A 243-nucleotide genomic window follows, 5' to 3' on the forward strand; every position below is an offset into this window, starting at 1 on the left:
CAAAATTATCGATAGGATTTTTTTTCTTATCAAAATTATCGGTAGCAACTAAGATTTTTAAAAATTCTATTAATTATCGATAGGATTTTTTTCGTACTCAAATTTGTATTAGAATTATCAAAATTATCGGCAGGAATGTATTAATTTTTGATCATATTAATTATCGATGTTAATTAATTTTTTTTTCTTTTCTTACTAGAATTACAAAAAAAAAAAAAAATCAAAATTATCGGCTGGAATTTT

Source organism: Penaeus monodon, chromosome 24 (assembly GCF_015228065.2).
Source record: "Penaeus monodon isolate SGIC_2016 chromosome 24, NSTDA_Pmon_1, whole genome shotgun sequence".
Lineage (NCBI taxonomy): Eukaryota > Metazoa > Arthropoda > Malacostraca > Decapoda > Penaeidae > Penaeus > Penaeus monodon.